At 39.6% G+C, this 26,816-nt stretch overlaps 2 long non-coding RNA genes across 2 annotated transcripts in view; both read left to right on the top strand.

Moving 5' to 3' along the window:
* Positions 1–16,729, top strand: part of LOC141420773 (uncharacterized) — a 137,188-nt gene extending 120,459 nt beyond the window's left edge. Inside the window, exons 3-4 of the long non-coding RNA XR_012445385.1 lie at positions 3,690–3,769; positions 16,345–16,729. This is a non-coding gene — a long non-coding RNA (uncharacterized lncRNA). The remainder of the gene's footprint in view (positions 1–3,689; positions 3,770–16,344) is intronic.
* Positions 16,730–20,704: 3,975 nt separating this feature from the next.
* The window catches only part of LOC141417469 (uncharacterized), a 31,042-nt gene continuing 24,930 nt past the window's right edge, over positions 20,705–26,816 (top strand). The window contains exons 1-2 of the long non-coding RNA XR_012442034.1: positions 20,705–21,016; positions 21,569–21,647. This is a non-coding gene — a long non-coding RNA (uncharacterized lncRNA). The remainder of the gene's footprint in view (positions 21,017–21,568; positions 21,648–26,816) is intronic.

Here is a 26,816-nt window from a genome sequence, read left to right on the forward strand (position 1 = left end):
CCCCCTCAATACCCAGCAGAAACTATTTTGCCCTTATTTCTAATTTTGTTGTAGAGAGAGTATAAGCAATAATAGGAAGGAACAAGGGTTTTTGCTGGTTGAGATAAGGATAGCTATACAGGGCATTGACTCACATTGATTTCCTGAAGACACAAGTCTTTAACTCAGAATGACTTGGTTGCTGTCCCATCTTGCAAATGTGCTAAAGATGGTAAATGTCCAGGTCACCTTGGGCAGACCTTGAGAACACAGATCACTTATTTCATCAGGTTTGGGGTTTCACTGACCTCATTACTATACTTAAGGGGTCTTGAGGTTGAACTGTAACAGTTTCATCAATTTGGGTAAATGTATAGTTAGCCAAATATTTTCATAGGAACACGTATATTCATGTAGGGGGATATGTGTGTGTCGGGGTGGGGGGTGTGTGTGGTTATATTTTATAAGGCAAAGACCACTGCTATTATTTTGATAATGGAAAAAAAACTGATACAGAGAAGTCTTAGCCAATGAGGAAGTATTTTTCAAAGTTCAGACATACAAAATTTGGACTTAAGCTGTGCCTCATGAACAGATGCTACTCACTATTGCACCTGACTCAACAATTCCTTATGAAACAAGTAACTTGACTCAACTTCAAGTTTATTATCTTGCTCTTTTTTGTTCAGTGAGAGGAAGGAGCACCGAGGCTAGTGTCCTTATAACTTAAATTAAAGTGGCCTCACGACCTGTGAGGGCACCAGTCCCCACGGTCACACAGTCAAGGTGCTCTCAGCCCGTTCCAGACTTCTCAAAATTTTTGCTACAGGCAGAAGTATAGAAGAGAATAGAACCCAACGAAGTAACTGAAGCGTCATTTTAAAATAAAAGTTAAAGCAATTTTAAAGGTTTCTTTGCTTAACGAACAAATACATATTAAAAGCTACAATGTTGTATGCAGTGTGCTAGATGCTGGTTGGACACACAGACGGAAACAACCTCCAACAGGATGAGACAAAGAGTGTGGTGGAGATATTCCAGCCCCACTCAGAAGATTCCTCTCTTTCAAATATACAGAACTGGCAGGGCATGGTGGCTCATGCCTGTAATCCCAGGTACTCACGATGCAGAGATTGGGAGGACCATGGTGCGAGGCCAGCTCAGGAAGAAAGTTAATGAGATCGCATCTCAACAAACAAGCCGAGTCGTGGTACATGTCTGCAGAATCCCAGCTACGCAGTAGGTATATGTTGAGGATCATGGTCTGAGGTTGGCCCTAGGCAAAAATGCAAGATAACACCCTATCCTAAAAAATAACTAAAACAAAAATGAACTGGGGGTGTGTGTGACTCAAGTAGTAGAGCGCATGCCTATCTATCTATCTATCTATCTATCTATCTATCTATCTATCTATCTATCTAAAGTGTGGCTAAATGCCTCTTAGTAAAGTTTCTTAGAAAAAATACCCTGATTTTTAAAAAAATAGCCAAGAATTATTTGCACTTGAATTTGAAATTGATAAGGGGATACAAATGATTTTTCCATGCATTTTTAACTTACAGTTAAAAACGTCTTGAGAGTGCTTTAAAAGGATGAGAGACTTTAGAATGTACCACGTCAGCAGCACACAATCGGGGCTGTCCTTGTTAACCTTATGTGATTTTCATTGTTGACATTAGCCCAAGACCCACACAGCTCAGTCTTCTGCACAGGGCCCATGTCTCTTGGGTGTCTTCTCTTTCTTGCTGGGTTGCTGCACTGTTGCAATGATCTTTGGACTTCCAGGCAGTCTGTATTTTTCCCAGGCAACAGAAGGGAAAGACTTTGCCTTGTGATGCTTTGTCTTTGCATTCTGGAAGGAAATTCTTTTCAACAGAAGGCATCCTACCTCTCACCACGGAGAACGATGTCATGTAGCCACCCTAGTACAAAACCAGCCAGGAAATTGAATATTTAACTTACTCCTTTTTAGTAGAGGGAGAAACTTTTGTGGAAAAAGTTTTGAGTAATTAGCCTATATTGTGTGATAGGTTATAATTAATATTATGATGTAATAAAATGCCAGTTTATTAACTAGATTGTTTGTCCCTTTGGTATTTAATTTCTGGAGCTCTTTATATATACTGGGTATCAATCCTTCATCCAATCAATTCCTGCCCTTATTCTTGAGCTACTGGAGTCACAGTCAGAAAGCTGTTGCCTACACCTCTGTCTTCAGTAGTTTTTCCTAGTTTCTAAGTTTCCAGTCTTATATTAAGGTCTTTGATCCATTTGTAAATTAGTTTTTGCACAGGGTGAGAGATAGGGCTCTAGTTTCAGTTTTCTACATGTGGATATCCAGTTTTCCCAACACCACTTGCTGAAGAAACTGCCTTTTGTCTGACGTATGTTTTCGGTGCCTTTGTGGAAATGAGATGGCTCTAGCTGTGTAGGCTTGTTTTGGATCTTCCATTCCATTGTTCTGTCTGTTTCTGTGTAGCATAATTTGACATCAGGTATTGTGTATACCTCCACCAGCATTGCTCGTTTTGCTCGGGATTGCTTTGGATTTTCTGGGCCTGTGTAGCTTCCATGTGAATTTAAAGATTGATTTTTCTTTTTCTGTGAAAAATGACATTGGAATTTTGATGGGAATTGCATTGAATCTATAGACTGCTTTCGGTAGTGCAGTCATTTTCACAGTATTAACTCAGCCGATCTGTGAACATGGGAGGTCTTTTCACAATGAAACACCTTCGTATGATTAATATATGCTAGTGGAAAAACAAGTTTACATTTTCATAGCCGTTACTGAGTTCAGTGTCCGGAATATGTTCAGACAAGATATTTATCATTTTTTCCTTATTTTTGTAAATTCTTTGTTAGATCAACTATCTAGAATCCTGGACAAACTGTAATCTTTTGATATTCTTTATTTACTAACAAAAATATGTTAATTTGTTACAGAAATTGTGCATAAAAGAGACACACTAAGTACATGTATTTCAGACAATGTGTTGTAACTTCTTAATGCACAGCTCTGGAAGGGTCTGCCGATGCTCAGCTGATAGTCTAAGTCCTTAGCAAAATCCTGAAAGATTTGAAAATTTTCCAAATCTCAAGTCTGGAAGCAAGGAGGCCAAATATTTGAAATGGAAGTGTCCCGGAAAGTCTAAGACCCATGGTTACTGCGATTAGATTTAACAGAACAGCAGAGGTTCAGAACACATTTTGAAAAGATGTGTGTTGCTTTTCTATTCCATCTTCCAGCAAGTTAAACACTTGAATAAAAAAAAAAAAACTGAAGTTAATTTCAATCCACACTAATCGTCTACTAGTGCACAGTCATTACACTTGCTGTCCACCTGTGGCACGGATAACGCGCTTCGTGTGTGTTAAGTGCTTTCTCCCTACAGCTGGATGATCAGCTCTGCGATTTCCTTCTTCTCTTCCTGCCACACAGCCTTCACTGATGACCCTGGCCTGCCTCACCCATTCCTCCTGCTGTTTGCTCCTCACCCTCTTTCCCCACGTTTAGCTCAAGGTTAGCTCAATACCGGAATAGAGAAGCGCCAGGGGTCCCAGGAGATCCTTTCTGGGAAAAGCAAGCTGCTGCTTTTTTTCCCCCTTTTTACTCAGTCTCATTTGCATTCTTTCACACCAGAAAATAGCACGGTTTATCTAGACAGTTGCCATGTATAAATATTTAGTAGGTCTCTCTTCTTTTGCAGGAAAAGAGAGTATTGAGGCGATTAACCATTCAGAACCAGCTAACCAGCCTAAACGACATGACTTACCGTCCAGGACTCAGGTCAGTGCAAGGACACTTAATTCCCTTTCATCCCTTTGGTTTGTTCCCTGCTTATCAGGAACTAAAACTTCTCAATGGAATACCATCATTGTAACAGCTTGTACTCAGATTGTTGTTTTGTCTCCAGCCACATGTGTCACCGTTACTAAGGAAGTGAAGTCAAGAGTTTTCAGAGAATATACAAATATTCAATATTGATAACCAGTTTTCTTTCTTTCTTTGCCTCAGTGTTGGAAATCTATTCAAAAAGAGACTTACTTCATGAGTATCTCACACTTTTAAAGTCAGGAGTCCAACTTAGGTGACTTGGGGAGAATCCTAAGGAATGAAATTAAATTTCTAAATTTGCATTGTGGTCCCCAGATCTCAGAAGATTAGAAGGAAGAGATTTGTGGTTTCATTTTGGCTAAAAATAGAGTCAGTACATCCTAAAGTGTGACCTTGGGAAAGTCACCTTATTTCCTTCCCTCCCTGCCTCCCTTCCTCCCTCCTTCCCTTCCTTCCTTCCTTCCCTTCCTTCCCTTCCTTCCTTCCCTTCCTTCCCTTCCTTCCCTTCCTTCCTTCTTTCCTTCCTTCCTTCCTTTCTTCTTTCCTTCCCTCCTTCCCTCTCCTAACTCTCCTTTCCTCTCCTTTCCTCACCATTCTTCTCCTTTCCTTTCCTTCCTTCGTTCCTTCCTCCCTTCTTTTATTTTTTGGTCTTGGATCACTTACCAACATGGAATAGTTACATTTTCTTTCCTATTCCAGATCTCTATTGAGAAAATGAAAGTGGGAATCCTTTTTAAATGCAGAATGCTTTGAAAGCACTTTGGTTACAGTCTCACATTTCTAAGACACTTCAGGTGATTGCCTTCTGTGATCTCTCAGATTTTTTTCTCTAGTGCTATTATTTGCCCAATGGATTCTGTAGGTTTTTAGAGATTAAGAAAAAAGACCTTTGCTTTGTTTTGTTTAGCTTTTGATGCTCTGCATGTTATTCTTTTATACCTCACTGGGCTAAATACTTAAGATTTCCATCTAATTTGACATGCTCAGCTATTTTTGACTTTTTTTCTCAGAAACTATTTGGCTAATCCAATGCTCTGATGGTCTATGAGAGCTGTACTCTTGCATGGAACCCCCCGCCCTCATAATTACTTAGAGAATTTGCCTTCCTGCTCTGTAATTGTCAGTTAAATTGGGAAGATCAAATTCAAAAGAAGCAAGAAAGTATGATGATAACAAGTTCAGAGCAAGTTGAATTGCTCTTGACTTCCAAAGCTCTTTTGAAGGAGGAGAGCACGTCTTGCCTTTGGAGTATATGTGCTGCTGCTGTTCTTGGGACATAAAATGTGGGGACACATTTTACAGGTGGTTGTGACTATGTAGTGGCAGAGGAAGAAGGACATTTTCATAGTCTAAAATGGATACTGCAGGCTACTTTAGAAAAAAAAATGTCTCCCTATCCCACCCCTATCATATATACTGTTTGCTAATTTTACTTTGAATCTTCTGATGCCGTTAGCCAGCTGTGCACTGCTGAGGAAATTTGACTAGAAGTGGGACAGGTCAGATGTTTTAGTACATGCCCACATGGTCCACTTCTTTGGGGCTGTGGTGGGGCAGGAGGTAAAGGCAGGAGTGCATGGGAGGTGAGGTCTGTTCACCTCATGGTGGTCAGAAAGTGAAAGAGAGAGGAACAGCCCCTCCAATGCCAAGTCCCCCAAACCTAACTTACTACCCCTACCATCTAAAGGTTCCAGCACATCTCAGTAGCACCACAGGCTGGTAACCAAGTCGTTAGCACATGGGCCTTTGAGGGACATTTGGCTCCAAACCACAACATCTACTAATCCATACTTTGGTAGTAACCTTCATGGGTAATTTTACCTTATCAAGAAAGAATCTTCAAGAATTAAAAAAAATTATTTTAAATATAATTTCTGCTTTCTTTTCATTCTGTTTGGGGTGTTAATTTCATCAGTGTCTTCTTTCTCAACATTTTTTTTTTTTTTATGGAACCCATTTCTCAGTAAAACAAGCCTTCGTGGCCGCGTAACTCTCATGATTTGTATGCCTGCAAAACCAGTACTGTGTGGATGACTCTAAGTTCTGTGGCTGGTGCAGACTGTCCTGGGGCCCATTTGAACCATGGCTGCAGTGAGGCAGGAACCCAGGGTAAGAAATTCTCTAGGTGGCCTTGTGCAGGCAGGATGCCACGGAGCGGTCTTCCCAAACGGAAGCCTTACATGTAAACCCCTCCATGTCTGGCATGGGTGGGTCTTGACTATTCCTAAGATGTGCACAAAGCATCTTTTCTATGATCCTGGTGCAAAATGCTTGACTTCTGTTTGTTTTATTTTAACTAATTAACTGCCTGTACTAGGGATTGAACTCGGGGCCTCACACTTTCTAGGCATGTGCTCTACAACTTAAGCCATGCTCCCAGCCCTTTTTGCTTTTTATTTTTCAGACCATGATCCTGCTACCTCTGCCTCCTGAGTAGCAAGGATCAGATATGTGTCACCACACACAGCCACTTGGCTTCTTTTTAATGGTGCTGCTCTCTATACCCTCATTGGCTACAACTTTAAACACGTTCCTTTAATGAACAATCTGTGACTTTTTCAAATCTTTCCTCTCTGCCTTTTGTTTCCAATCCTCACTGTAAATATGGCTAAAAATAGCTGGCATTGCCCATGTCACTGTCTGAAGGCTGGGCTGCCTTGACATTTCCTCCATCAGATTAATTAATACATCATCTTTAAACTGAACTTCCCACAAATTCTCATGGCCTGGACACAGCCCTGACTGTCCACCTTCCTATCAGCACTGTGGTCTTCTGTACCCTCACCACAGTTCCCCAGTAAACTCTGCTTAGAGCTTTCCTGGCATTTTCTATCTATTTCTCCAAATTTTTCTAAATGCCTCAGTCAACCAATTCCACAGGTGTCTGAACCACATCCTCAGGTAGTCTCAGCAGTGACTCCACATCTTTGTATCAGTTTTCTGTGTTAGATCTCTGTTGCTGTGACAAAATACCTAAGAAAATCAAATTAGAAGGTGGAAAGGTTTATTTTGGCCTATGGCTCCAGAAATTTCAGTTCATGATCACTTGGCCATGTCACTATAGGCCTTGTGGAGAGGCAGTACATGAATGGCGAAGGATGTTTGTCATCTCATGTCCACTGGGAAGCAATAGAGAGAGAAAGAAGAGGGTGAAATTCCCGCTTCAAGGGACCCCTAGTCAATATCCCCTTCAAAATCACACCCCTGGTGACCCAACTTTTCTCACTAGGCCCCATCCCCTAAAGTTCCCACATCCTAAGTTTCTGCCTTCCTAAGGTTCCCATCCCCTAGGGTTCACCACCCCACCATAGTTTCCCACAGTCTAAGGTTCCCACCTCCTAAGGTTCCCAACCCATAAGGTTCGCACCCTTTAAGTTTCCCACCCCCTAAAGTTCCTACTCCCTAAGGTTCACCACTGCTCAAGGTTCACCACCCCCAAGGTTCACCACTCCTCAAGGTTCCCACTCCCTAAGGTTCCCACCCCCCTAAGGTTTGCCATCTCCAAATGGCACCACAGGCCTATGGACTTTTGAGCTATGTTTAAGGTCCAAACCATAATTTTTTGTATCTTCAGTCAGCTTTGGTTTCTTTTTCTCCAAGAAGCCTTGTGATCAACCAATAACTTCCTGATATCTCCAGTATTGTGTAAGCAGCACAGATACCCATCAAGTTACAATCTTATTTGTTATTGTACCCCAGAATCTCAACAGTTAATATGTTAAATAGACAAAGTGAATCTTCATGTAATCAAATCCTTGTTAGCGCTTATTGAGGGCTATTTCAATATGCGACTAACTCCATCTCGAAGTTGACAAGTCACTTCAAAGCACCATTGAAACTCTGTGTGTAGTGCAGACATTCCCAGTGCCTTGTTTCTCCCGACTGCAGGTTTAAACCAGACAGCTAGTACATGCCATATATGGGTGTGTGTGCATTTATATTTGAAGTTTTCCTATTAGAATTACTTTCCAACATCACATTCCAATTTGACATTGTCCTCCTCCTCCTCTGAGTTGTTTAAGTACACAAGTAACACACGAATCCATTCACATCGTAGAAGTGTTCAGTGGTGAATGTGTGGTCTAAAAGTTGAGTGTCACCTTTGTCCCCAAGTTCTCCTCATGCCATGCCTCATACTTAATAGGCATAATCATTTACATAAATCTGTGTTCATGTACACATACACGTCTTGGAATTGTATTACATAAGTGGGTAAGTAGACATATAGAATTCATTAGAAATTTCGTTGCTTTATTTATAAATCTGTCTTAAAATCTTTCCACGTCTCCATACAGAATTGACTTTCCATAATCAACAGGTTCCATCTCTGCAGATTCAACCAACTTCATGTAGAAAATTTTCAGGGGAAAAATTGCATCTGCACTGAGCATGCACAGACATTAGTCTTGTTATTTTGTTCTAAACAATATAGTATAGCAATAATTTATATAGCGTCTACATTGTATAAGGTTTTATAAGTAATCTAGAGATCATTTAAAGTATATGGATGTCAAAGGACATTTGCAAACACTATGCCGTTGTGTTTGAGGGACCTGAGCATCTGTTAATTTGGGTACCTCCAGGGTCTGCAGGGCATTGGCAGTGAGATCCTGGGGCAACCCCTGTGGATACCAAGAGATGGCTGTATTTGCATTTAACTATGGCTATCCTTCCATAGACTTCAAATCACTTAAAATACAATGTAAACGCTATGTCAGTGCATATTGTATAATATGGAGAATAATTATATAATAAAGAGAATAATGCTCAAGAAAAAAATGGTATGTATTCAAGACAGATGCTGCAAGGGTATTTTTTTGGAGTATTTTTAATCTTTGGTGGAATCCACCAAGGCAGGTAGAATTTACAGATACAGAAAGCCAACTGTATTATGCCATTTTATATAAGAGACTTGATATCTGTTGGGTGCTTGGGAGCATTCCCCCATGAATACTGAGAGTTGACTGAATATAATTACCAATCAGCTAATTGCATGGGCTCTGTTGTAGAAAGACTGTTTGAATCCTATCACAGTAGAAACTTGGGCAAATTAATGAAGTTCTAACATGCAATTTCCTTATCTGTAAAATAAAGATAACAGTATGAGTTAACTCCATGGATTGTTCTGAGATTAAATGAAATTACCAGAGCACTAATACTGAATCAACATTAACTATTACATTTTTCCTCATTCTTTTATTACTAGTGGGTATTGCATAAGCCATACAGATTATTTTAAGTACTGCTTTACCTACACCCTTAAACATTAAAGTGTAGCATATTCACTCTTCTAAAGGTATAAACATTTTTGCTAATTTCCATTGCTGCTTCAGTCTATTGATGTATTATGTCTATGGTTTTTGTTGTTTTGTGTGTGTGTGTCTGTGTGTGTGTGTGGTACTGGAGTTTGAACTCAAGGCTTTGCTCTTGCAAAGAGCCACACCTCCAGCCCTTTTTGCTGTGGTTATTTTGGAGATAGGGTCTCACTTTTTGTCCAGGCCAGTCTGCACAACAATCATCCTATTTTAAGCTTGCTGCCAAAACTGGGATAACAAGCATGTGCCACTACACCCAGCTTCTTTTCTGTTGAGATGGGGTCACACAATCTTCTGTGTCTGGGCTGGTCTGGAACCAGGATCCTCTTGATCTCAGCCTCCCAAGTAGTTGGGATTACAGATGACAGCCCTGGCGCCCAGATATCTGTTTTTATATTTCCAAACTCAAAAAGTGTTTTTTCAATTGGAGGGGCAGGGAATGGGTGCTATATTGTTTAGATCAGAGATACAATATGGTTGGTATGATATGAATTCTGTGATATTCATCAAGCATATTTTGGACAAGTTACATGGTCAGTTTTACAACTGTTGTAGTACCAGCTTAAAAGAAATGTGTATGTATTAATTTTCAGATGCAGACTTCTACATGTGTACACTAGACTGCTGCTTTGCTACATTTTGCATGTCCTTATTCATTTTTAGTCTTCTGATCAGCTTGCCTCGTTCCTTAACACCTCTCACTCTAACTGTGACTTTGTGAACCTTTCCATGTAATTCAGTCAAACTTTTTATAATTGCTTTTGTGGATTAAATATAGGTATGATATTATTTTAGCTTTCTGATGACATGTTCATATATAATAAAGTATATATATATACTTTGATTATCCCTATTGCTGTTAACCTTAAAATCTATTTTCTCTGATGTTACAGCAAAATTAGGTTTATATTTGGGTCATTGCCATGCCTTCTCTGCCCACAAAAGTGAAGTCTGTTTTGCCACCTTTGAGCCTGGGTTGTTATTGTGCCTTGCTGTGGCCAATAAGGAAGCAGAATTGGTCTGTAGTCTCCCCCACAGGACCCTGCAACTGCTCAAGCTGGCCTGCCCAGTAACTAGAGGCCTGCAACCCAGTCACCGACCGCCCCTCCCCTCCCTTAGCCCAGGCGTAGTATGCCAATGTGCCCATCCTAGACCAGCAGCCCTGCCAACCCCCTAGAGGCCTGCAGGTACACGAGGGAGCCCAGCCAAGGTCAGCTGGTTCAGCCCCATATCAGCACAAATTCCCAACTGACCATGAGAAATTTAAAAACTCATGTTTTTAAGCACTGAATTTTTGGATGCTTTGTTATATAGCCGTAGCTAGCTAACGCAAATGGTATGAATTTTTTTAATCTTTCAATGATCTCACTTTTAAATTACTGATAATATTTTAAAGATGTCATTTTACTAGTGGTTTTGTATTTATCTCACCTATGCTATATTTTAGTGCATTTAAAATATCACAATAACTGGATTTAAATAAATCCGGTCTGAGAGTTTTTTTAGTCCATTTGCTGTCATTGAGTGTGTGTGCAGCTGGGATGTGTGTGTTTGTGTGTGTGTGTGTGTGTGCAGCACCTTTTGTGATTTTAGTTTATCTTTTTTGTTAGTTATTTACTGTTTCTCCTTGCTTGCATGATATTGGATTAGCAAAATTATTTTATTTCTCTATTTCCTTGTTACTAGTTTGGTAGAAATATTGTCCTTTTTTCTTAGTAGCTTTGCTGATATTTTTAGGGTGCATGTTTGGTTTAAGAAAGTCTAAGATGACCAGTGTAGATATTCTATCTTCCTTGCAAGCGATGCAAAATTATTAGAGAATTTTAACTTCTACTTCCTGCTCTATGTTTAGATATAATCACCTAGAGTTTTAGCATGACTTTGCTTTTTGCTCCTTCTACTAAATAGTGGTCCAATTTTTATAATCAATGTTTATCCAAGTTTTCTGATATATTTATCTATTACCTTGATCAGTATTGCCTTCTGAATTCCTTTTGTTTTCATCCATAATTTCATTCTTTCTGGAATCTGATTTTGGTAGTTCCTTTAAGAAGGACCTGTGACTGGCAAACTCTCTGTTCCTCTGAGGACATTCATCTGAGAAATATTTGGATATTGACCTTACACTTGAGTTTAGTTGGGTATAGAATTCAGGGTTGGCAATTATTTTCTGCTAACATTGTAGAGGCGTTATTTAGTGTCTGTTGTTACTACTGAGAGTCTTCTAGCTGCGTGTGCTGGGTAGTCCTCTGTAAACATCCTCCTTTATTCAGTTGCTTTGCAGATTTTTTTTTTTTGATGATTTTGCAGTTTTACTAGAAATGTGTCTAAGTGTAAATTTATTATTACGTGTCCTTCTCAGGACTTGTTTTTTGAATTGAGTATTCTTTTTTCTGTAAATGTGGAAAATTCCAGGTTTTTTCTTTTATGTCATCTTTAGAGGTACATTTGCCCTTCTTGGTCTTTCTCTCACATTTCATTCTAATGGTTGTTCTGCTATTTTGTTAGTTCTAGCATTTCCCAGAATCCAATCTTGAGAAGATTTGTGTGCAGGTTTTGATTTGGGAAGTGAGGGAAATTTGTAGGGAACAGCTTCATAGTTGGAGAGTCACACACGTCCCCTCCCTGCCCTGGAGAGAGGGTCCTAAGGGGTTCATGTACTGGCCACCGCTGAGGGCTGTACCCAGGAAGTGACTTCCTTGGTGTTTCCTGCTGTATGTGACACTGCTGCTGTGTTAGACCACGCCAGCCCTCAAAGGCACACAGCACCTCATACCTGAGTTGACAGTGAATGTGCAGTGATGAGGTCTGAGGTCAAGGCAGACTAGGAGGAGAGCAGTCAACATTTCCTGCAGGAACTTAATTAACCCTCCTATTGCTTTTGCTGCTTACGTGTGTCTTGTATTTTGTAAGTTTTAGCTATGATTTCATCTTTACTAGTGCTGTGTGTGCACCATTGTGCAGGTACCTGGACTTAATGAAGTATTTCTCCTTCATGGTTTTACCTCATGTCCCTAGGGTCAATTTTTTAAAAATTAATTTCTCATAAACAATGAAGGCAGGATAAATTCAGTCTAGCATTCAATCTGTGAGAGCTGCAAGCTTGAGGTTTTAATTAATCATTTTCTTTTCCCCAGAGCTCACAGACACGCTTCCTTCTCATATCCCCTGAGTGGTAGTCTATTTTCTCTCTGTTCTCCTTTTCTCTGAGGGTGTGGCTTTGAAGGTCCTGACTTCACGCTCAGTTTTAGCTCTAAACCCTTGCATCATCTAGACCCAACATCTCATCTCCTGTCCTGGAGCACGCTTTGCAACTCTGAGCCCCTGAATGCTGCCAAGTTTGAGGACCCTACCCCAGGGCTGCTGCAGACTCAGCTCATGTGCTCACAATTAGGGTTTTCAGCTCCCTTGTTTCTGCCACCTGGGACTCTCCCGTTTCCTCTGAAACTTAGATATGCATTAAAATTTTTGTTGTGTTTTTCACATTATTTCTAGATGTTGGTATCAAGATGACTTCAGCTTTGTGTCTGCTTTTTTTTTTTTTTTTTTTTTTGCTGGAATTGACCATACAGATTTTAAATATTTTTAGATACATGGAGTGTTTAAAAATAGTATAAATGTTGATGCTTTTAGTCAGGTGTTACTCTGTTCAAGTGAAAAAGATTTCTGGGAGTCTGGACAATGTTCCACCTTAATCAGGAATCTTCTATTACTGACCTGTGCCTTAGACAAGCTATTTAAACTTGTGATGACTTAGTTTAATCACATAGAAAAGAGTGGTATTTGCTAAGTCCCCTTACAGGAATAAAATCTTACTAACTAGTTTATAATCTAGCATACAAAGCTGATATACCCAACTTAAGATGGCTAATGTAATTAATAAATTAGGTAATTCTACTTGCCCAGCCTCTTCACTAGACTGTTAGTATTTATGGGGCAGGATAGGATGGAATGTGATGCCTCTACCTGCCTAGTGCCTGGCTCTACTTCTAGCAAAGCATGCTGGGAAATTTTCAGAATTGTCCATACAAGGATTCTGAGGGCACAAAATCACTATTTCTTTGTACTGTCTCCTCCCCTATTGCCACAACTGAAAATAAATAAATAAGTAAAACACCAAAAAGTTTCTCTCTTTCTAAAGACACTGTTGGAAATTTGCATCCTTTTTCTGGTACTGTCCTGTGTCTCTTCTTTCTTTCTGGACATGTTATAGAAGGTAATCACTTTGCATCTCCCTCTTCTGAGTGCTTCTCCATTCTCGTTCATAACCCTGAACTGTCCTAGATTACTTCTACCTCTCTGGTTTTCTTCCTTAGTTCATTTCATGACTTCTTTTCTACTTGTTCACCTAAAATCTTAGCATTATGAAGGTTTCTACTTCATAGATGGTGTCCTGGAGTCACACCATCTATCACCAGGTCTTCAATTATTACTTCCATTTTGATAGTTTTCAAAGCTGAAACAGCATGTTGTTTGATGTTTTATGCATTTTGTCTGTCAGTCTGTCTCCTCTCATAAATTTAAGACTAAGGAATTTCCCAAGTCTGTATAAAAATGGACAGAAAAAAATAGGTAGCAAAATCAAAAACCCATAAACAACTCTTAAGGTAAAACTAGGTGGCAAGAAATCTCCACAAACCCCAGAGGACAGGTGTCTAGAGACAAACTACTCACAGGACACTGGTGCTGCAGGCTGTTGCTATCATAGAGGGAGAAAGTGGGGAGGAAATCTCCAAGTAGCCCATTGTTCTCCCTGGAAATGAGGAAGCTCAGGTAAGCACGTGGCTAGAGTTGGAAGAAGGTTTGCTTACTTCAAGAAGAGGAAATGTCTAGGTTTCCACACCCTTGTCTAGCTCCCAGGAACTCTCAAAGCTGCTGCTGCTGCTGCTGCCTTCCAGGACAGCCCTCCCACCACCACAAGGAGGAGATATTACTGGGAAAAAAAACAAAACCAAAATTTAACAGAAAAAGGAAAGTGAAGGTCAGTTAAATGTAAGGGATGGGAAACAGAGCAAAGGAGTCTCAGGAGACAAGCCGCCATGTTTATTGGTGTTATTGAGGTGTAATTGGCAGGCTGTAAACTCTACAGATTGAGAGTGTACAATCTGATGGGTTTTGACATGTGAAAACCCCCCACGCTCCCGAGGGTGAACATATCCATTTCCTCCTAAGGTTCCCTGGTCCCCCTCTGGGACCCCCATCCTGCCCATCTGTGCTGCTCTCCAGGCAGTCACTGATCCACTGTCACTGCAGATAAGCTTACTGTTTTCTTGAGTTTTATATAAATCCAGTCATCAGACTCATGTTCTTTGTCTAGCTTTTTTTCTACTTGGTGTAGTTATTTTGAGCTCTGTCCATGTTGATGCTTGTACCTAGCATTAGAAAAGGCTGTGTAGTACTCTGTTGTGTTGCTATTTCACAAGTAGTTTATCCATCCATCTGTTGAAGGATGTTTGAATTGTTTCAAATTTGGGGCTGTTATAAAAAGAGTTCTATGAGCATTAGTGTCTACATCTTGGTATGAAAATACTCTTTTATATCTCTTGAGTAAATACCAAGAAGTAGAACAGCTAATCATAAGGTAAGTGTGTGTTTAGGAAGATGCCCAACCATTTTCTGAAGCTGTACTGTTTTATATTCCAACCAGCAGTGGATAAGAATTCTGGTTCCTCCATGTCTTTAGCACCTGTGACATGGTCCATGATTTTGGTTTTAATTATTCGAATAGGTATGTCTTGGTATCTTGTAGTTCCAATTTGTATTTCTCTGATGACTGATGATATTGAGTAAACTTTCATATGCTAACTTTCTATCTTTATCTTTTTTGGTGAAGCATCTGTTCATTCTTTGACTATTTCAAAATTGGGTTCTCCTTTCTTTTGAGTTTGAGGAGTTCTTTATATGATACTGATATAAGCCTTTTATCAGACACACTATATATTCTTATCATACATGAAAATAACGACAATAATCTGTGAAGGTAGAAAAGCAATTGAAGTCAAGTCTCCTTCTATAAGTTCAGGAAAAGTATAATATAAAAGGAGCGACAGGAAAGTATTGGGTTCAAATTTCACACAGCACTACTATAAGAAAAAGGGAGTTCAGGAGTCGCTATTACCTTACCTAATATATACCAACCTCTCCCTCTTCCCTAAACAGTGTTGATCATGGCCTTATTATAAAAAAAGAAACTAACTCAGAAGGCCTTTGTGGAAGCCTGAATTTCTACCATTAGATGTTTATTTCTTTGCCTTGATTACATTACAAGGCACACACATTGCCAAAAAAGATGACATGTTAAGTTTTCAATGTTTCGATCAACATCATTTTATGTATACGATAGAGAACTTGGAGGAGGTGACCCGATGAGTAAATGTTTATGTAGAGGGAAAATAGACAGGACCTTCTATCCCAAGAGAAAATTTTAGGTACGAATATCTGAGGCTAAGGTGCTGAACCCTGCACAGTGGAGATGTTGGGGGCAGGATGAAGTCCAGCTTCCTTTAGAAGAGTGGAAGAAAAGTCTTAAATTATTGTGAACAATAATTGCTCACAATGTCACTTGACACAGTCATGCCACTACTGGCCAGGTGGAAAAATAAGTGAGGAAAAAGCAAATGTTTGACTCTAGCAAAGGTCAGAAGTAGGAAGAATTCTTACTGATAAAATGTTTATGACTCAGGGAAAAATACAAGGAAGAAAGCAGATGAAAAAATGGAAGCCGAAAAGTGGTGTGGTGTAGTGTGGTGTGTGGGGGTGTGGGGGGGGAAGAAATGGCTAGAAAGAGAATGGGGAAGGAAAAGCAACGCAGATGATTAAAACAATCTTTTAAAGGTTTGCTCCCTCTCTTTGGAAAATTTAAAAATATTTTCAGCAAACATTATTGCTTCTCTCCTGGTTCTGTTTTATTCAGTCTCCCTTTATATACTGTTGTCTGTTCTTTGTTTTGTATCCTAGTTTTACAAGGGGAATTCTGCCTAACCAGACACCAGGGGAACTGCCAGCTATGTCAATCAGCTGTCATAACTAGGGCCAGAGACCAAAAAAGAACAGCATAAGCCAAAGAGGAAGAAAAAAATAAAAAGAGACAGAGATGGTGTGTGGGAGTAGACTGGCTGGGGGCTGGGATGAGCAGGGCAGGAGGAGGTTGCGGGCTGGGAAAAGACATTTTACCCATTTCTCCTGAGTCACTTCAGCAATATTTTTTTTCAGCTGTGTGGAAAATCAAGAGGAAAAAGCCTTGGCTTATCAGTGGTTTCACTGAGCCGGGATTCAGAAAGCTGAAGGGACATCTTGAACCAGCCTCTCAAGCACTGACCTCAAGAGAAACCCCACCCTGAAGATCCAGCAGAAAAAAATATGCCTCTTTTGTGTGGTGGCTATGTAAGATATGTAGGCTAGGACCAGCAGCAGGAAAAAATCCAAATTAAAAGCAGACTTTACAGACTGGGTAAAATAATGGATCTCTTTCTTGTATGAAATGCAGTGACGAACTGAAGGCTTTACCCACTCCAGCCATTTGCCTGTGGAAAGACTGTTAGACCTGCATTTCTGACAAACACAGCTAGGATTTGCCCACATTGATCCGCAAATATAGACATGGAGGTCAGTGTTGTGTCTTCCATGTGCCTTGTCTAATCCAGAGTGGGCTCGCTTGCCACGCTCCTCTCAGACATAACACGAGCCACCAGGACAGTTGGAGATAATGCTTGGGTGCTGAGTAGTCTTTGGCTAGAGCTCTTTTGACCCAACTGTTTGAGTTCAGTGGGGTGAGACATCTAGGTTCATAACCTTAGCTGAGGTCTGATGTCCTTTGTGACATTTTTTAAAAATTATGTTTTAGCAAACTGAATGAGTTCCATGTATAAGAATCCTAGATTGCTTAAGTTAAGATTGCTTAACTTATTCCAGTTAGTGACTATAATTTTGATCATCAATTATGAGTATGCAATGTGATATTAACCTATATTTAAGTATGCTAGGGTTTTAATGAAGAATAACAATTATAAAATCATTTCTGATTACATCATCTTTATTATTCAACATCTTACATTGAAAGATAACCCAATTTAGCTAAGGAAGAAAGTGGACCACATTATCCTTTCGTTTTTCATAGTCGTTGGGAATATAGTGCATATTCTTCGATAACCAGTATATTAGAATCAATTACACGAGCACGAATGAGGCTTCTTTTTTTTTTCTTTTATTATTCATATGTGCATACAAGGCTTGGTTCATTTCTCCCCCCTGCCCCCACCCCCTCCCTTACCACCCACTTCACCCCCTCCCTCTCCCCCCACCCCCTCAATACCCAGCAGAAACTATTTTGCCCTTATCTCTAATTTTGTTGTAGAGAGAGTATAAGCAATAATAGGAAGGGACAAGGGTTTTTGCTGGTTGAGATAAGGATAGCTATACAGGGCATTGACTCACATTGATTTCCTGTGCGTGGGTGTTACCTTCTAGGTTAATTCTTTTTGATCTAACCTTTTCTCTAGTACCTGTTCCCCTTTTCCTATTGGCCTCAGTTGCTTTAAGGTATCTGCTTTAGTTTCTCTGCGTTAAGGGCAACAAATGCTAGCTAATTTTTTAGGTGTCTTACCTATCCTCACCCCTCCCTTGTGTGCTCTCGCTTTTATCATGTGCTTAAAGTCCAATCCCCTTGTTGTGTTTGCCCTTGATCTAATGTCCACATATGAAGGAGAACATACGATTTTGGTCTTTTGGGCCAGGCTAACCTCACTCAGAATGATGTTCTCCAATTCCATCCATTTACCAGCGAATGATAACATTTCGTTCTTCTTCATGGCTGCATAAAATTCCATTGTGTATAGATACCACATTTTCTTAATCCATTCGTCAGTGCTGGGGCATCTTGGCTGTTTCCATAACTTGGCTATTGTGAATAGTGCCGCAATAAACATGGGTGTGCAGGTGCCTCTGGAGTAACAGTCTTTTGGGTATATCCCCAAGAGTGGTATTGCTGGATCAAATGGTAGATCGATGTCCAGCTTTTTAAGTAGCCTCCAAATTTTTTTCCAGAGTGGTTGTACTAGTCTACATTCCCACCAACAGTGTAAGAGGGTTCCTTTTTCCCCGCATCCTCGCCAACACCTGTTGTTGGTGGTGTTGCTGATGATGGCTATTCTAACAGGGGTGAGGTGGAATCTTAGTGTGGTTTTAATTTGCATTTCCTTTATTGCTAGAGATGGATACCACATTTTCTTAATCCATTGTCAGTATTGGGGCATCTTGGCTGTTTCCATAACTTGGCTATTGTGAATAGTGCCGCAATAAACATGGGTGTGCAGGTGCCTCTGGAGTAACCTGTGTCACAGTCTTTTGGGTATATCCCCAAGAGTGGTATTGCTGGATCAAATGGTAGATCAATGTCTAGCTTTTTAAGTAGCCTCCAAATTTTTTTCCAGAGTGGTTGTACTAGTCTACATTCCCACCAACAGTGTAAGAGGGTACCACGAATGATGCTTCTGATGGTAAATTTGTCTTTAAAGATTTTGACTTCACTGAAATGTAGATAACAAGTTCAGATAGCCACATGTCTGGGTGTCCACCATTACTGAAGGGCACGTAAATCAGTAGAGGTTGGCAGTGACACTCTGTAACGTGTCCTGAGAACCACATCCTACATACTCTCTATCTGAAATATTTTACCTATTTCTGTCCCAAACCACTTTTGATCCAAATAAGATCTGTTTTTTAACTTGTGATCTCTCAAGGGGATCCTCACATCTATTTGTGATTATTAAGTTCAGGACAAGTCTTCTCCTTGCATTCTTTCTTTTTTAAACACCTACTTTCAGAGAATTTGAATTCAAGTTAGAACAGCTTAGAAGGCATGAAGTTTCTCTTAATATGTACTTCATTTTAAACAAGTTGCAGTCACTGTATGCACCCTAACAGGAAGTGGTGTGCATGTAATAATATTTTTACAGTATGTAACATCTTGTCATTTGTCAACACATTTGTCATTTATATTCCCCTGCAGCTAAATCTGGTTTGGAAAAGCCTATATAAAAAGACATCTATGTATTCCTGTGTTTCTAGTTCTCATCCCTGCAAGGCCAGAGCGCTTGACAAGCTGGCTATTTTAACATAAAAGGATACAAAGGGACAAGGAGCAGATGCACAAGGAGACTGTCAGCATTTTTGTTGAACTCCAGGCTTCTCTGGAATGGTAAATTTGTCAGCAGACCGGATCAAAGATCAAATGGAAACAGGTATCTTGCAGACATAGGAGTGGCTGAGATCCACCTCAGTGCTCCAAATTCTGAGTTGTTTTCTTGAGGTGAAGTCATTTTTAAATAAATCAGATTTACTTTTCTTGCAAGCATGCAACACAAGTAATTTGATATTTAGAACAAAATAGTGTAACTTATTGTGCTGAATTTACAAAGTAGACAGAAAAGTATAGGGAATGGTGATCAGGAAGAATTATCATAGAAAATGTATGGAAGAAGAATGCAGAGAAAAAGCTTTATTCAAGCATCCATCCTAACTTTTGCAGTATGGTCACACTCAAATAAGAGAAAAAATTAACTGGTCTGTAATTGAAATATATGTGGAGATTTCTGAACAAGAAAGAAAAAAGTGTGACTGTCCAAGCCTTGAAGAAGTTTTAGCACTTGCAGATTAAAACACACTCATGCATGCACACAACACACACACACACACCCCACTCACCTCCATAAACCCAAACCTGGAAAATTCTGTGTTTCTATAATTCGGCCATATTTCTCCAAGGTTAAAGTTTTTTTTAAAACCTAAATTCTAAACACTTGACTCTTCTTGTCATTCCATAATAAATTTGGAAAATTTTTCCATAAGCCTCCCAAGGACCAGATAAAAATTCCCTTTAACTGTTCCCTGGAGCCCTCCCATTTCCTGTACACACCTATTTCTTGAACAGCTGCATTTAATACCAGGTTCATGTCCTGACTGAAAATCTATGGCTTAAAAACAGAGAAAAGTTTTTAACTGAGAGAGGCTTTTATTTGCATTCTTACAAAAGAAAATCCTTTTTCCTTGGAGTGTTGGGTAAAAAAACCTGGAAATTCAGCTTCCAAGTCCAGAATGGAAGCATATGCTTCACTCCTACACGTCCTTGTCTGTTTCTGGAGCGAGCGTGTAAAGAGCATTCTTTTCAGAAATGCATTTTCTCCATGAATGCGCCACAGGAATCAGAAAGAAGAATAATACTTTGTTCTGAGCATCTTTGATGAATGCTCAGAACATCCCTAGGTGTATTTGACTGTTACAGTTTCTAGAATTTTTCCATAAGGTAATGTAAGTTCAAGGGCCTGAGCACGAATACGTCTGGTCAAATGTTACACATTTATAACACAGTGTTTCCAGTTGAATATATGCTCTACTTGACTATGTTGTAGTTCTTGGAATAAGATAAATTTTCTTTAACAATCGAACTCACAGGACCAGTGTACAGCCAAACATCTGACCTCACATGTCTTCTGTTGGTGTGGGGATAGGTGTGGGGAACTCTGTTGTGAACCACTCAAAGTTTTCTAGCTTTCCCTAGCTTAACTATTATCTTATCTTCCTTTCTCTTTAGGTGTCTTGAAGTTCTGTGCTATATTACCCCTTGAGCGCATCCAGCAGGATCCCAAGTCCACGGTTAATGTTAACAAGGTGAACACTGGTAACCAGCCACTCTGTAGCAAATTCCTAAAGTCCACAGAGACAAATGACAATCAAAGTACAGTTCAAGGGTACAAGGTCAATCTCTGCTTAGCCACCTGATCAAGCCTAGGAAATTATTCAGACACTTACTTACATTTTGTAGCCCACACCATCTCAGTAATTTGTGAAGTTCTTCACAATTTTTCTCATACATGAAAAATTCTGAAAAGTAAGTAAAAAACATACTTCCCTCTTTCCTTTAACAGTTAAAGAAATTTTGTTTCTCATGTTGTGATTTGATCATTAGTAAAATAACCTAGATTATAAAATTCTACATTAGGCTGTGTGTTTTTCGAAGTCAGAAAATATTTGTGTCTTCCATAACAGATGATACAGTGCTTTGTGTAAAGCAGGTGCTTAGTAATTTTTTAAAATGTAATACTTCTTTTTCTCTGACAATTTTCCTGGAAGTTTCCTAATGTATTTTACCAAAACAGACTGCTACCAAAAGCTCTAGCAATAATAGATAAATAATAACACAATTTCATTGAAGAGGAAATTGAGATAAAGTACATCCAAATGACTTCAATGGAACCATAATACAGAAACATGCTAAAAATTATAGATGTAGTGAGTGGCTTTTCCTAGTGCCATGTATATTTTGACAAATGTAGGCTCTTCTGGCATGAACATATGGACATGTAGAGAAGAGAGTAGAGATGGATAGAAAGACATTGGGGAAAAAAGCCTAGAATAACTCATCTAGTTTAATTCTCTTCAGGAATCTGTCCAGATTTGTATTTGACACCTACTACAAGATCGGAACCAGTTTTGCATTTTGTGGGATATGTAGAAAGGAGGTAAGGTGTATTGCCAACCTTCTCCATATAAACATTGTCTCAAGAGGCCTTTTCTTCTCTTTTTTTTGAATGTTTCCCAGGCTGGATCTGAACTTACTATATGGCTAAACTGACCTTGAGCTTGCAATCCTACTGCCTCAGCCTCCCAAGTGCTATAATTACAGATGTGCACCACAACACCTGGCTTAAAGAAACCTTTCTAAGATGCAAACCTAGTTAGTAGATGAGGTGGTAAATTAATGTATTGCCACTAATTAAATGCTTATTATTTTGTCAGCAAAGATCGGGGCCCTAACATAAGAGGACTTGGAAAAGAAAATGGTGGGAGGTGGTGAAGTCCAGACCATTGGGTATTCTCCAATGGGGTGGAGGTGGGAAGACAAACAGAGATCCCTGGTCAGAAGAGCCCATCTGGGGAGGATACTGAAACAGAGCTCTGTCATTATAGCCTAGATCTATCTGGTCTTGAGCTGTTGTGTGGTGAGGATGAGTTATTGGTGGGAAGACTGGAAATAAGTTATGGGAGCTGGGATGCTCCAGGATATCTGAGACTTTTCTGAAGAAATAAGAAATTAGTGATTCTTCAGAATACATCAGACTGTTTGCAAGAACCAGTATCTCTAAAAGTGTTATTTTTGCTGATGTGGTGACACATGCCTGAAATCCCTGCACTTGGGAGGCAGAGGCAGGAGGATCACAATTTCAAGGCCAACCTAGGGTAAATTAGCAGCTCAAGGTCAGGCTAAACTACACAGTAATATTGTGTCTCAAAAAACCAAAGCTGGGGATGTAGCTCGCTGGTAGGAGTCTTGATTAGCATCCACAAAGTGCTGGGTTCAAATGTATTTTCCTTAAAGTGTTTGACATATGTTGATAGTCCAGTGAAAACATTCAGTCTTGTCATAGATATTTTTTAAATTAGCAAAATCAATTCTGTCTAGAAAGGACTGCTAGTCCTTTCTCTACTCAGATTTACTTAGGAATCTTATTACAACACCAAACTTCTTTTGAAAATACTTCATTGTATTTCACTGGACCATGCTATTGTATAAGCATGTTTGTTTTGATAGCTTTATTTTAAGAAAAAAACGATGTTCATTGAATCGTAGGAATGTTAGTAAGTGAAAGCATGGAGTAGCGATGTTATTTCAAGTCTTATTTAAGTGGACTATTCAGATTAGTCAATATTTGAGGAGGCTGGCTGCACTGGAGACCCCAGAGGATACTTCACTGAGTTCAGTTGATGTTAAAAAGCTGCTACGAGGAATCTGAATATTGTTATCTTGTCATGAATCCTATTTGAATTTGACCATGCTACTCATTTTGTAGATATATAGGGTGAAAAGAAATATCATTTTGGTCTCACCATTAATGCTTGGGGAGAGGTTGGGTCTAGAAGTAGACAGATGGCCAGGAAAAAGAGGCATCTTTTTAGATAGGAATAGTGAGAAAATATTCAAGTCTAGGATGTGAGTTTTAATTGAGACTCTTTAATTTTCGGTATGAAAAACAATTCTAGCTACTTGTACTTAACCCAGATTTGGGGAAATTATTGTGGAAATTCAGAGACATCACCTGAGGGAAGAATACAGCCAGTCCTTGGAAAGAGGTTGAAATAGTCCTAAGAAAGTCAGGAAAGCCACAAAGTACTCTTTTGTCAACACTCTGCTTCTGGTTCATGTGGTGGTACAGAGCTCTCTGTGGCATTCATGGCATTCATTGTTGGGTGTGGAGAATAACTGAATTGTGTAACTGTCTCACCCCAGACTCCTGGGAGAAGAAGAGAAGATGGTCCCAATGTGGGTCAGTGCTCATCCTTGATTTTACCACCTCCTTCCAGTGAAGGTGTGCAGGGTGAGCAGAAAGTGGTGAGAGGAGGAAGTCCAAGTGGGGGCCTCCTCCTCCTATCAATTTCCAAAGAGAGGAGGCAAGTCAACTGAGTAGGAAGATACTGGAAAGTATTGTACAGAGTTTGAAATGGGGTCAAATGAACTGATGTAACAGAGAAGAGGAACATATAAGGACAAATTTATAAAGAAATAAATAATAGCAGAGGCAAATTAATTTTTTATTAACCAGGGCTGGCAGACATTCTTAAACTGCAGAGTGAGAGCACCTCCTCTCCTTCATCAACGTGGAAGGGGGAGCACTGTGAGAATTTTACCCCCTCCCTGAGGCATTTCCTGACTTCTTTCTCATGGATGCCTTTAACCTAAACTTCTACATTGCTTGTAACTTGTACCTCACTGACCTCTTGATAATATACTATCTTATTTTTAAGTGTTATGCAGAGAAATGATAAACATCTATACTCATACATACTTTTTTTTAGGGTAGGCTGCATGACTGTTGTTTCTTCCAGAGTCTCTAGGGCAACAGCTCTTCTGGAGACTGGGTCACTCAGAGGCTGCACCCTTCCTTCATTTTTCAGCATCTATTTTTATCTGGAAAATCAGAAAATTTTACTGCTGTGCACTCAGATAACTTCTCCCCGTAGCGTTCTTTGCTCCACAGTTTAAGATATAAACCCTTCCTGGTGAATGGAAAGCCACAACCGTGGGGAGCTGGTGACAACTTTAGCCTGCAGGTGTTGCTGTGGTGTAAGAAGAATTAAGAGACAGTAAAGAACACATCAAACAATAGCAATAAAAAGATGTTTTTAAGGATTCTGTTTACTTCCCACATGACAAAGCAGGTTTCCCCTGCTCCAGCATCTCTCCATGGAGGGACTGGGGTTGATTTTCCGAACAGGGCAAAAAGCAGGGGGTATGTGTTCTCGCCAGCTGGACATCGATGTCTAAAAGGATGTCCTGTTTACATTTGACATTAGAGACTGGTGATTGCACCGCTTGACTGCCCAGAGGATGGGATAAAACTTGAAATGATTTTTCACACAAGTTTAAAAAATAACACTCAGCTGAGCCAGTCTTCATACCACCTGGGACTGGTTTTCCAAAAGAATGCTTGCTAAGGGGAGGGGGGCGAGGCCATGGTATCTACGGAATGCATTTGGTGGCTTGCAGGATTTTCTTCGTCCTTTCTCTTTCCTTTAATATTTTTTTTTTTTTTTGAGCAAAGAGTAAAAGGGGAGGCAGAAGCTTGGCTGACAGCCAGACTCATTTCATGAAGTGACCTGTGTAGGTAACTGAACACTGAACAGTATAATATTATTATAGCTAAGCATTCAGTAAAGAGAAAATCAACAGTACAAGTATATTTTAAGGTCAAAAAGTTCATTTCTTTTCTTAAGCAAAAATTTATCTTTAAACAAAGGTACAGGAGGAGGGGATGGAAGCCAGAATTAAAAAGCAAAAGAAATGAGGAGCTAGAGGAAAAGTTGCTGGTGAGAGAGACATCCCAAGAGACACCTGACTTTGTTTGTCTGGGCTGCTGGAGCATGGGGAGGCTGTTAGAGTTAGTCTGTTTGTTCACTGCAAATCTTTCTTATGCAAAGACATTTTCATCTTTCTGTCTTTTATTACAATATATTTGTTGGACAGAGGGTTTTATTGGGATATTTTCAAGCATACAAACAATATATCACAATTAAATTCACCCCATCTGGAATTGCCCCTCATTCCTCCTCCCTCTTCTTAAATCAACTTCATCAGATTTCACCGTTCTGTTTTCATACATATGTATAAAACATTTTGGCCATTTTCATTCACCCTCCTCTACCCTCTTCTTTCACCTTCCTCCTGCTGCTGGCACCTCTTTTACATTCCTGTCTTTTTCAGCCTGGCTTATTTCTCAGGATGTAATGACCTCTAGTTCCATCCATTTTCCTGCAAATGACATGATTGTAATTTTACTCTTATTTATGGCTAAATAATATTCCATTGGGTGTGTGTGTGTATCACATTTTCTTTAGTCATCCATCAGCTGCTGGGCACCTAAGCTAATTCCATGTTTTGGCTATTGTGAACAGTGCTGCTATAAACAAGGATGTGCAAGTATCTCAACTGTATGCTGACTTGCATTCCTTTGGAATACCCAGGAGTGGTATAGCAGGATGATATGGTAGTGCTATCTTTTGGGTTTTTTTTGTTGTTTGTTTGTTTGTTTTAATGATGTCTTCTCAGAGTTCTTGTGTTTCTAACAAAATGCTTCTCCAACTTCCCAAACTGGTCTACAGTTAGTGTTGAACACTGTCATCTTTTATTATTGGCCAACGGCCTCTTTCAGTCCTTTCCAGCATAAAATGGGTAGGGAATGTGTGTGTGATATGATTTTAGGAGAATAAATTTTGTCTTCCTAATGTGATTGTAAGGTTCCTGAAGGTATGTTACCACAAAATTCCTTTTTAGGCCTTACAATGCCAACACAGAATTTAATCAAGGAAGATCAGGACAATCTAGAGATTTGTAAGTTTTGGTCTTTCCCAGAGAATTTACACCCCATTTCATGATTTCTTTGTTTATTCTATATTACATGTACAAAACAAGCCTTGAATACAAAATCGTGTTTATGGTAGGATGCCAGCATTGCTCTTGCAATAAGTGGAGCCAGGATTAGCAATTGATTAGGCAAGTAGATGAAGACCAGGTACTCATAACCCTCCATTTGTCATGGACTGGGAAGACAACTGCGTTGGTTTCCATCTACGTGTGAGAGAGTGTGCCTAGTAATCAGGTCAGCACTGTGGACGTTGCTCTGTATTTATCTTTAGTCTCTGAACAGTGTGTGTAATCAAGGAAGTGAGATGGAGTAATAAAAACCATTATAGAGTTCTGAAAACCCTCAATCTCATATTTACATCTTGGAACCAGCTCATTCTGACTTCATAACTCCTTAATTAGAGGCACAGTCGTTCTCTTTTCTGTAGGGCATTTTTTTTACTCTCACAATACAAGCATACATTTGGTAACTAATACCAGCAATTAGCCTCATCTGCTATGTAAATGAGTGTAATTGCAATTAAATACTTTAGTAGGCCCAAAGGGAAAACATGCAATCACTACAAAGTAAGTAAGAGAGCTGGTTAAGGGACATTTAGAAGTGTCAGCAGAAGTGCCTGTTCCCCATGGTGTCAGGAGCTTTTCTATGGTGAATTATTTCACTGGGACTTCTCAGACTTGACTTGCATTCCTTGTTCTATTTTCTACAGGGACAGGAGAAAAATAACCTTTTCAGCATTTCTGAGGGTTGATTGGTTCTGGTAAAACTCGC

This window comes from Castor canadensis, chromosome 2 (assembly GCF_047511655.1).
Source record: "Castor canadensis chromosome 2, mCasCan1.hap1v2, whole genome shotgun sequence".
NCBI lineage: Eukaryota > Metazoa > Chordata > Mammalia > Rodentia > Castoridae > Castor > Castor canadensis.